This window comes from Symphalangus syndactylus, chromosome X, assembly GCF_028878055.3.
Source record: "Symphalangus syndactylus isolate Jambi chromosome X, NHGRI_mSymSyn1-v2.1_pri, whole genome shotgun sequence".
NCBI classification, from domain to species: Eukaryota; Metazoa; Chordata; class Mammalia; order Primates; family Hylobatidae; genus Symphalangus; species Symphalangus syndactylus.
The window spans coordinates 49,009,856-49,021,867 of record NC_072447.2 but is presented as its reverse complement, the minus strand read 5'-3'; positions in this window follow the sequence as shown (position 1 = coordinate 49,021,867).

Below are 12,012 nucleotides of genomic sequence, written 5' to 3'. Positions count from 1 at the left end.
CTTCCAGTTTAGTGATCCTTGCACCTCACTAGGCTGCCATACATGCTAGTAGGTCACTTTCCTATTTCCAACCTCATGGTGGGCATCAGTGAACTCACTAGACCAAGAGTAATGGTGAAACCCTTTTTTTGCCCTTTATGTTGTATCTGTAGAGAATTTTCCCCTAGCCCTGTGATTTAGCAAGATACTTCTAACCCAGTTAGTTTTAATCTTTTTTTTGCATTTTATAATAAGCTTTTACTATCATTTAATTAATTTTAAAATTCAATTTTCAGATATTTCACTGGGTGGTTGGTCATTCTTTCTTAATTTTATCCACATTAGAGTAATCTGTCTTTGATACAGATTGTTAAAATTGTTCCTTTTTTCTGGAAAACCGTCCAGGATAATTTATACTCATCAAAACAGAATACTTGCTTTTGGGTAATAGTGTAGGCAACATTTGAGATCATGTTTATCAAAATACAAAGCAAAGCTGCATTTTAAAGGACCTGACTTTGGGTCTGGAAATAATAGTTGCTCAAAACAAATAAAGCTATTATTTTTAATAATAATACTATCACTGGTTTAGAATTACAGTCCTTAAATTTTCCTATTCCACATCCTTCTGATAGATAATTTCTATTGTTTCTATTTTTGGTTATATTATCCACTTAGTCATTGGTGATCGTTAGCCTGTGCTTAGGAAATTAGGAAACCAGCACAATAAAATAATAAAGTCACATCTATCTACCATGGAAAATAGATGTGAAACAACTCCCCATAAATTTACGTAGTCAAGAGTGGCAGCCATGTCTGTTTGTTCATTTCCATTATAGGATGTTTCAGGTTTTCATAATGTTATCAACTGACAAACTATTTCCTTCAACATCATATTGTTTCTAAAGTACAATTGATTTCCTTGGTTTAATGTTGTTTTCCTTCTGTAAGTGAAAATTATTTTCTAACAAGAGACAATAGTTTTCTTTGAATGATCAGCAAATATGGTGATGAATATCTTAAGAATATACTTTAAGCATCAATAAAGTATTGAGTTCAAGATGAGTAAAATAGTACACTTGAGGGTCACAGTCTAGGATCTATATTGTGCATTTTCTAAAAATACTTGCTTAATCTTTCTTTCTTTCTTTCTTTCTTTCTTTCTTTCTTTCTTTCTTTCTTTCTTTCTTTTCTTTCTTTCTTTCTTTCTTTCTTTCTTTCTTCTTTCTCCAAGTCTCACTCTGTCATCCAGGCTGGAGTGCAATGGCGTGATCTTGGCTCACTGCAACCTCTGCCTCCTGGGTTCAAGTGATTCTCTTGCCTCAGCCTCCCGAGTAGCTGAGATTACAAGTGTGCACACCACATCTGGCTAATTTTTGTATTTCTAGTAGAGAGGTGGTTTCACCATGTTGGCCAGGCTGGCGTTGAACTCCTGACCTCAGGTGATCCGCCCGCCTCGGCTTCCCAAAGTGCTGAGAGGCATGAGCCACCACACTTGGCCAATATTTTTAAAATATTATTGGAGAAGTCAAATTATGTGTAAGAATGCTTTTTGATTCAATTATGGCAGGAACACGTGAACTATAAACTCTTTTACATTGAGAAAAGAAACATACTCTGGGTAGTAGAAATAAAACTCCCCTCAATAATTTCCTAGTGAATCACTAATTCTTATGCCAGGATAGATTCAACAAAGCTTATCTAAGATTCTATATTCATATGATATTTCACATTAATCTAATATTTCATATTACTATTATAGCAACCTAAGAGTTTCTCAGTTGCCAAATTATACTTGACTTATATTAAGCTTTTACGGAACTAAAATTCAGGAGGTTTTGCTTGTTGTATTGGTTGGTTGGTTGGTTGTGGGGTTTTTTTTCACATGAATTTTAAGGTAATTCTTCTTTATTGTACAATTGATTTTTTTGGATATATCATCAATTTTTCTTTTTTATTTACTTTTTAAGGTGGTGTTTGGTTACATGGATAAGTTCTTTAGTGGTGATTTCTGAGATTACGGTGCACCCATCACCTAAGCAGTGTACACTGTACTTAATGTGTAGTCTTTTATTCCTTGCCACCCTGTAACCTTTTCCCCAAATCCCCAAAGTCCAATGTATCATTCTTATACTTTTGCATTCTCATAGCTTAGCTCCCACATATGAGTGAGAACATACAATGTTTGGTTTTCCTTTCCTGAGTTACTTCACTTAGAATAATAGTCTCCAATTCCATACAAGTTGCTACGACTGCCAGTATTTCTTTCCTTTTTATGGCTGAGTAGTATTCCATTGTATATATATGCCACATTTTCTTTATCCACTTGTTGATTCATGAGCATTTGGGCTGGTTTAATATTTTTGCAATTGCAAATTGTGCTATTATAAACACACGTATGCAAATACCTTTTTCGTAGAATGACTTCTTTTCCTCTGGGTAGATACCTAGTAGTGGGATTGCTGCATCAAATGGTAGATCTACTTTTAGTTCTTTAAGGAATCTCCACACTGTTTTCCATAGTGGTTGTGCTAGTTTACATTCCCACCAGTAGTGTAAAATTGTTCCCTTTTTCACTGCATCCCCACCAACATCTATTTTTTTTTTATTTTTTAATAATGGCCATTCTTGTAGGAGTGAGATGATATCACATTGTGGTTTTGATTTGCATTTCCCTGATAATTAGTTATGTTGAATAGCTATTTCCAAAGAGTGCTAACAGGTACCAGTCTGTGGGTCAATGAAGAAATTAAGATAAATTGAAAAATTTCTTGAAACAAATGATAAAGGAAACACAACGTACCAAAGCCTATGTGGTAGAGCAAAGCCATTAGTCAGAGGGAAGTTTATAGCTATAAGTGACTACATCAAAAAAGAAGAAAAACATCAAATAAACAATCTAATGATACATCTTTAAAAACTGGAAAAGCAAGAGAAAACCAAATCCAAAATTCATACAGGAAAGGAAATAATAAAGATTACAGCAGAAATAAATGAATTTGAAATGAAGAAAACAGTACAAGAGATCAGTGAAAGCAAAAGTTGTGGATTTTTTTTTAATTGACCAATTTCTTGTTACATACAACCTACCAAGATTGAACCAGGGAGAAATCGAAAACCAGAACAGACCAGTAACAGCTAACAACATTGAGGCCATAGTAAAGAGTCTCCCAGTAAAGAAAAGCCCCAGACCCAATGGCTTTACTGCTGAATTCTACTAAACATTTTTTCTTTTTCTTTTTTTTTTTTTTTTTTTTTTTTGAGTTGGAGTTTCGCTCTTTCGCCCAGGCTGGAGTGCAGTGGCGCGATCTCAGCTCATTGCAACCTCTGCCTTCCGGTTTCAAGCGATTCTCCTGCCTCAGCCTCCTGAGTAGCTGGGATTACAGACACCCACCACCATGCCAGGCTAATTTTTGTATTTTTAGTAGAGACAGGGTTTCACCATGTTGGCCAGGATGGTCTTGATCTCCTGACCTTGTGATCCATCCGCCTCAGCCTCCCAAAGTGCTCGGATTACAGGTGTGAGCCACTGTGCCCAGACCTCTACCAAACTTTTAAAGCAGAATTAATGTGAATTCTTCTTACACTATCCTGAAAATTAGAAGAGGAAGAAATACTTCCAAACTCATTCAACAAGGACAGTATTACCTTGATACCAAAACCAGACAAAGACCCGTAAAATATAAAACTACAGGACAATATCTCTAATGAATATTGATACGAAAATCCTCAACCACATACTAGCAGACTGAATTCAACAATATTATAAGAAGATCATTCATCATGACCAAGTGAAATTTATCCCTGGGATGCAAAGATGGTTCAACATCTGAAAATCAAAAATATGATATATCATATCACCAGAATGAAGGACAAAAATCATATGATCATTTCAATTGGTGCTGAAAAGCAGTTAATAAAGTTCAACATCCCTTCATGATTTAAAAAACCCTGAAAATGCTGAGTTTAGAGGGAACATACCACAACATAATAAAAGCTGTGTATGACAGAACCACAGCTAGTATCATACAGAATGGGGAGAAACTGAAAGCCTTTCCTCTGATATCTAGAACGTGCAAAAGATGTTCACTGTCACCACTGTTATTTAACATAGAGCAATCAGATAAGAGAAAGAAATAAAGGGCATCAAAATTGGAAAGGAAGAAATCAAATTATTCTTATTTGCAGATGATATGATCTTATATTTGGAAAAACCTAAAGATGCCACAAAAAACTATTAGAAATGTTAAATAAATTTAGTAAAGTTGCAGTATACAAAATCAACATAGAAAAATCGGTAGCATTTGTATATGCCAACAATGAACATCTTGAAAAAGAAATTTTAAAAAGTAATCTCATTTACAGTAGCCACAGATAAAATTACATACATTGGAATTAACCAAAGAAGTGAAAGAACTCTATAATAAAAACTATAAAACACTGAAGATAGAAATTGAAGAGGACACCAAAAAATGGAATGTCATTCCTTGTTCACGGATTGCAAGAATCAATATTGTTAATATGTATATGCTACCCAAAGCAATCTACAGAGACCATGCAATCCCTATGAAAATACCTATGATATTCTTCACAGAAGTAGAATAAACAATTCTAAAATGTATATGGAACCACAAGAGACCCAGAATAGCCAAAGCTATCCTAAGCAACAAGAATGAAACTGGAAGAATCACATTACCTAACTTTAAATTATACTACATTGTTATAGTAACCCAGACAGCATGGTATTGGCATAAAAACAGACACATAGACCAATGAAATAGAATAGAGAACCCAGAAACAATGCATAAATTTACAGGGAACTAATTTTTTGACAGAGATGGTAAGAACATATATTGGGAAAAAGAGTTTCTTCAATAAATGGTGCTAGGAAAACTGGTTATCCATATGCAAAGGAATGAAACTAGACACCTATCTCTCGTCATATACAAAAATCAAATCAAAATGGGCTAAAATCTTAAATCTAAGACTTCAAACTATGAAACTACTACAAGGAAACATTGATGAAAATCAGGACATACATCTGGGCAAAAATTTCTTGAGCTATACCCAACAAGCACAGACAACCATTGCAAAAATGGACAAATGGGATTACAAGTTAAAAAGCTTCTGACCAGCAAAGGAAACAGTCAATGAAGAGAAGAGATAACCCACAGAATGGGAGAAAATATTGGCAAGCTATCCATCTGATCAGGGATTAATAAGCAGAATACATAAGGAGCTCAAACAACCCTATAGAGAAAAAATATAATAATCCGATAAAAAATGGGCAAAATTTTGAATAGAGATTTCTCAATAAAAGACATAGAAATGACAAAGAGGCATATGAAAAGGTGCTCACGATCATTGATCATCAAAGAAATGGAAATCACAACTACAATAAGATATCATTTCACCACTGTTAAAATGGCTTGTATTCAAAAGACAGTCAATAACAAATGCTGGCCAGGTTATGGAGAAAAGGGATCCTTTTTACACTGTTGGTGGGAACGTAAATTAGTACAACCACTATGGAAAACAGTTTGGAGGTTCCTCAAAAAAACTGAAAATTGAACTACCATATGATCAAGCAATCCCCCTGCTGGGTATATACCCAAAAGAAAGGAAATCAGTATACTTAACAGATATCTGCATTCTCATGTTTGTTGTAGCACTGTTTGCAATAGCCAAGATTTGGATGCAACCTAAGTGTCCGACCACAGGTTCATGGATAAAGAAAATGTGGTACATATACACAATGAACTACTATTCAGCCATAAAACACAATGAGATCCTGTAATTTGCAACAACACGGTTAGAACTGAAGGTCATTATGTTAAGTGAAATAAACCAGGCACAGAAAGAGAAACCACATGTTCTTTTTAGAAATGTCTATTCATATCTTTTGCCCATTTTTCATTGGATTATTTGGGGGGGGGTTGCTATTGAGTTGTTTGAGTTCCTCACATATTCTAAATACAAACCCCTTGTCAGATGCATAGTACGCAAATATTTTCTATCATTCTGTAGGTTGTCTTTCACTTAGTTGATTGCTTCCTTTGCTGTGCAATCCCATCTTTAAGTTTTTGCTCTGGTTATTGTGTTTTTGAGTTCTTACTAAAGAAATCTTTGCCCAGGTCAATGTCTGGAAGCATTTCTCCAATGTTTTCTTCTAGTAATTTAATAGTTTCAGGTATTTTAATCAATTTTGATTAGATCTGTATATATAGTGAGAGATAAGGGTCTACTTTTATTCTTCTGCATATGGATCACCAGTTTCTCCAGCATCATTGATTAAAGAAACTGTCCTTTCCCCAATGTATGTTCTTGGTGACTTTGTCAAAAAAAGAATTGACTATAAAGTAGATTTATTTTTGGGCTCTCTATTCTGTTCCATTGGTCTATGTGTTTTTTTTTTTTTTTTTTTTTTTTTTTAATGCCAGTATCATGCTGTTTTGGTTACTATACAGTGTAATTCGAAGTCAGGTAATGTGATTGATGCCTCTAGCTTTGTTCTTTTTGCTCAATACTTATTTGGCTATTCTGGGTCTATTGTGGTTCCATATGAATTTTAGGATTTTTTTCTATTTCTGTGAAGAATGTCATTGGTATTTTGATAGGATTAGGAAATTTTCTTAAGGAGTGTCCAAACTGATTACAAAAATACTGCAGAAGTTGGAAAAATATATTATAAAAAACTCCAGCCTAAACAAAAATACATTTAATTATCTTGGAGGTTTGCTGGAGGTGGAATAATTTCCAGTGTTTTCTTTGCCAAAGCCTACTCACCATTTTTTCTTTGTTTGTTTAATCAATATAGATATTATAGAGGGGTAATGGGGATCAGTCATTTTTAGCAATATTTTTCAAAAGAGCAGAAATAATACTGGGTAAACAAAAAGGGACCATACGCAGGAGTTTTCATTGCCAGACTCTGATGCCAAGGGAGGAACTGACTGTGTTCTGTCAAAGCCTTTCTCAAGCAACAGTGAAAGTCAGAGCATCTCACCTACATGCCGTGTGACCTGCTTGTAAATAAATGTGTTGAGACAATCTGTTAAGTAAGGTACTTTGCAGGCACCACAATCATCAGAGGCTAATGAATCAGCATTTCCAGTCTAACGACATGACAAAAAAAGAAAAATAAAACAAATGAAAAAAAATATAGTTTTAGTCTACTCACTGAAGTAGAAAAAAAAAATACTTCTCAACTTTGAAGATACTTTACAATGGTTATGTTTATAAGAAGTTGCAGGTTATTTCTGAGGTAACTTATTGTCTTGAAAGTTGAGAAATGAATTTGACTTCAGCTAAGCATCGTATGTGGATATGTGATAGCCATAAAATGAAAATAATTTGTGCACACACACGCGCGCGCACACACACGCACCACCCATTAAGACTAACGTTTACTGTCTGAATTCTATGCCTTGTTTAACTTTTTAAACTAATTTTACCAGTCATTATCTTTATATGCTGGTATCCTTCTTATTATCATTTCTGTCTCTTCTTTTGGGAACAGTGTTGAGTGGTTTCATGACAGAAAAAATAAAGGCAGATGAATCATGAAGATTCTTTAAATGAACCTTAAGCCTTATTAAAACAGTTGAGTCATTTTTGTTTCCCTCCCACAGGGGCAATAAAAAAAATCATTTAGTCTAAATTATTTTCACTTTCCCTACCAGTTTCTGAATCTCTTAAACCTGAAGAAACCTTCAGAGCATTTCCGTGTAAGAAATTCAGAACCTGAGTGTCTGACCATAAGTGGAAAGAATGGATTGGTATTCTCTTATATGATGGCTTTAACTTTCTTTTACATAATGACATACAAAATGTTTGAGAGGGCAAAATAAATGATGACCATCTCCATTAAAGTAGCTAAGACTTTGAACTTCTATTTTTTTCATTTGCTAGTTATAGATTATTTTCTCCATTCTCCTGTTTGCATTTCTCTTAATGGCCCATTCTTGTTACAAAATGCTCACTTTTATTGATTATCTTAATAAGTGATTAAAAGAATTGCTACTTTTTGTTATTTTGAGAATGTAAACTATGCTGATTTGCAGACAACCCTGCAAGGGGGACCCTTTTGGGATACATGTATAAGGCAAGTCATTGAAACCAAGGCAATAAACACATTCCCAATCTATGCCCATATGATGATCCTGGGTTGTAGTAACAGTGGCTGATTAATGTTGTTCCAGTCAGATATTTCTTTACCCAGTAGTATTTGAGCCTTGGGCTATTATAATTCTTAAAGACAAAGTATCAGATCCCTAACTCCCACGGAGGTGTTAATTCTTTTGATTATTCTCTGGTGCAGAAATAATAAAGTTGCCTTCAAAATCCAAAGTCTAGTTCTACTGTGTTAACATTCCCTATCTAGCATAAGGACTGAGAACATCTTGGCAAAAAGCTCTCTCCTTTAACCAAAACTTTAGCCAAGCTCCTCTGAATCCCCTGCTTGATTATCCTGGACCTTGGACTTCCCTCCCTGTCCTTGCAGAATCCAGTTTGAGCAAGAATTCCTCTAAGAATGTTTAGGGAAAATCCCCCACCCTTGGTATCTGACCACCCTTGTTAACATCTTATAACTCTGGTCTGTCTTCAGCAATGATCTTTTCAAGTTAGTTTAGCCAGAAATCCCTTATTCTTGATATTTTCTCTTAGTAATTGTTCATCCACTGATCCGCCACCCTGTTCGTTGGTTATTATATACCCTCAATTGTCCTTGTTGGGCTTTGAATAAAGTCTGCCTTACTATCTTTAACAAGTGTCACGAATATTTTTTCTTTAACAATCTATAATGTTAAATTAGAAAATTACAAATATAATCCTGAGTTCTAAAAACATTAGTGTCATACTGCCTTTTAATATCTTAGGCAGTTATAGAGAAGCTATAAATGAATCTGTGCAATGGAGAGTGAATTCCTGCCCATCTCCAAGACTAGAAATTGAATTTCATTGGCATGGTATGCTATTGGAAAATAAAGACATCCAAAGGAACCATGCTTACCATGACTGTGCATCTTTACTAGGCCAGCAAATACAGTTGTGTTGGATTCCAGGGAGATGAGGCCTACATCATTCATAACGTGAAGATGAGCTTATTCCCACAAACACACATGTTCTTAATCTGTTATCTACCAAACAGCTAGGAGTATAAAAGAAAATATGACTGACTGGGTTGATTTTAGTACTAAGTTGTCCATGGAAGTCAGAGGTTTGCTTAAATTTATCACTGACAATGTACTTTAGATTTTTGTCATGATTTTTATTCTCTCATGACTCAATACAACAGGGCTAAATTTTTTGTTAAGACAGGAAGAATACATAAAAAAGTAAATAATAGGGAAGGGCAGCATACTTTAGATGAAAAATGAGCAATGCTGACTTAGGAATCTGTAATTCTTTTGAAACTTGTTCAGATTTGAATACTATTATCCCATGAACTGGAAGCGTTCTGTCCCTACTAGGGTTACCCCAGGATATTTTTCATAGCTTATAGCCTTGCAAGTTCTCAGCTATTCCTAAACACTTTGTAGAGAAATGGTGTTAATTTCTTTCGTAACACTTCATTCTATTCTGTGAAGACCAAGTGCTCTTAATACTTGTCACTCAATGCTGTCCTTGACACGTGGCTCACATCTTTGAACTACTGAAGCTTATCTATTTTTGCACATGTAAGTGACTCAAATTTCCTGACTCATGGTAAATATCTTTCTATTTTTTTATTCTCACTTGTTAGAGGGAGTACACCATTTTAAAAAATATCTTAGTATTTTAATAACTGTGTAACTTGTAATACAAACCTACTACATTTGAATAATTTTATATCAGGTAATAAATAATATTTAAGAGTGATACCAAATTAATGTACAGAAGGAAAGTACCTCTTTTATCAGTTTTAGGAGAAATGGCCAATTTTGGCATTGGAGCATATTTATGAGAAATAATAAATATGTTAACATCCTGGTATAGAATTCTAAATTAGATCCACCATAATATATTTAAAAGTGTATGTAGATTTATTTTTTGGTTATGGAACAGAAGATGGGTGGGTGGAGATATGTGGGTGCTAAGGAGCACAGAGAACATACTTTATTATTCATTTTGGTTCAGTGGAGAAAAATTACTAAAGGAGCTGGGCTACAGCCAGCAGAATCAGCAACAATTCCTTGTGATAAGGATTCAGTGCTGTATGAGAACTCATATTCTTGGGACTGTATGTTGAAACAATGGAATTTCAACATCAAGGAAGATTACCACTTAGCTGAGATTTGTGGTTATATTATTTCCCAATATCAAAAATGTTTTTGATGAAATTCTAAATGGCTCACATAATGGTTTATTTTAATCCTATAAGGAAGAAGTAATCCCCATACATCATTTTTTTACTTATGGAAACAAAAATATCCAAAATTTTGGGTCACTTGAGTGAAAGTAATATCAATGGCAAATTTAGATGAAAATATGGAAGATTAAATTTTGAGCCAAGGAATTATGAGTGTGAATTGGGAAACTGATGAGAATGGAGATGCTTTTGGAAATTCAAATAATTTTATTAGTGGCATATAATTAATGTGAACAGTATATAAACTAAACAGACAAGTGGCATGCTTATTTGATAATTAGAGAATTGTTAATTCATAAACTTCTAATCGGGCTTCTGTCTTCATCAGTAGCTTTATTGTTTTTGGAGGCATTCTATCATAACTCCATTTAATTAATCAATCTGGCCAATCACAGAGTGGATGGATTATCACAGATAACCATAGACTACTGCAAACTTAACTACGTAATAGCTCTGATTGCAGCTGCTGTATTGAATTGGGTTTGTTTACTAGAGCACAATAATGCAGACTTTGAGACATAGTTTGCAGCTATTGATCTAATAACGCATTATTTTCTATATCATTCAATAAGAAGAATCAGAAGCAGTTTGCATTCATATGGTTGGAATAAACAATATTATACATTTGTAGCATTGCTTCTATTAATGTATATTAATTAGTATACTATTTAATATGTATTCATCTATAATAACTAGTCCAGTCTCTTATAGAATCCAGTTCCTTAACTAGAAGCTAAATCAATTCAAGTGACTAAAGTGTGGCTCTTTCTAGAAATGTCAAATTACTAAAAAATAAAAGAGTAAATATGTGCACTGAGAGCTAATATACTTAATGCCATTATGCTACGCAAAGAAATTGTTGTCAATCAAGGTAGAGGCCCACAGTAAAAGAAATTCTACAGAACTGGAAGGAAATTCTTTGATACATTTTCAGTCTAATGGGTTGCTATGTCTAAAGCCTTTAGGCAAAGACCTCTTATACAACAGATAAAAAATAATGAAAAGCTTTAAAGATTACATTATAGATGTAAAATCTGGCAACTAACTCATATTGTACCTAGATTAACATCACAGGTGAAATGGAACAATTTTCATCTAAACTAAAAGAAAACACAACCTGGCTATCTAATGTAGATGGAAGAAGTTGTTTGAACATGTTTTCTTGGTCACGCCTGAGAAGTATTTGACCATATGTACAGTGCCCTTCAGACTCTTCTATATATTTCTAATTTTTGACTTAAAAGCTGTTTATCTGATATAAATATAGCTACTCCTGCTCATTTTTGGTTTCATTTTGTGTGGTATATCTTTTTCTATCTCTTCATGATCAGTTTGTATGTATGAAGTGAGTTCTTGTAGGCAGCATGTAGTTGCATCATGTTTTCTTTAATTCATTCAGCATGTCTGTCTCTTTTAAGTGAGGAATTTAAATCATTTATATTCAAGGTTATTATTGATAGGCGAGGGCTTACTCCTGTCATTTTGTTAATTGATTTCTGGTTGTTTTGTACATCCTCTGTTCCTTTCTTCCTCTCTTAATGTTTATAATTGAGGTTTGTTGGTTCTCTGTAGTGCTAAGTTTTGATTCTTTTATCTTTCTCCTTTGTGTATCTGCTCTAGCAGTGAGTTTTATACTTTTGCCTGTTTTCGTGATAGTGATTATTGTCATTTTGCTTCCAGAA